Here is a 334-nt window from a genome sequence, read left to right as displayed (position 1 = left end):
CTACATTTCTAAAGTAGTAAGGATGACAGTAACAAACACAAATTTGAAGTCATAGTTTGCCTGATTTGTTTATTTAATTACTTAGCTGACAGAAAGGTTTTCAATCAGATTAAAATTTATCTTGCACCATCTTCATGGAAACAAATAACAATGAGGTTTGCTTCTGCTTCTGTCCTGGAATCAGAGAAAGGAGACTTTTAAATCACTTTCCAATTTTTTTTAAGTGTAGCTCAAGCTACAAGAAGAACAGATAAAATCATAGTTTGGTATGTTTTACCTTTACAGATGAGCTAGGACAGGGTTTGAACCAATGTATTTGATTCTATGTCTTGAG

The sequence above is a fragment of the Frankliniella occidentalis genome, unplaced genomic scaffold (assembly GCF_000697945.3).
Source record: "Frankliniella occidentalis isolate FOCC.00 unplaced genomic scaffold, Focc_3.1 Scaffold338, whole genome shotgun sequence".
In the NCBI taxonomy this organism is placed as follows: Eukaryota; Metazoa; Arthropoda; class Insecta; order Thysanoptera; family Thripidae; genus Frankliniella; species Frankliniella occidentalis.
Note: the sequence above shows the minus strand (reverse complement) of the source record.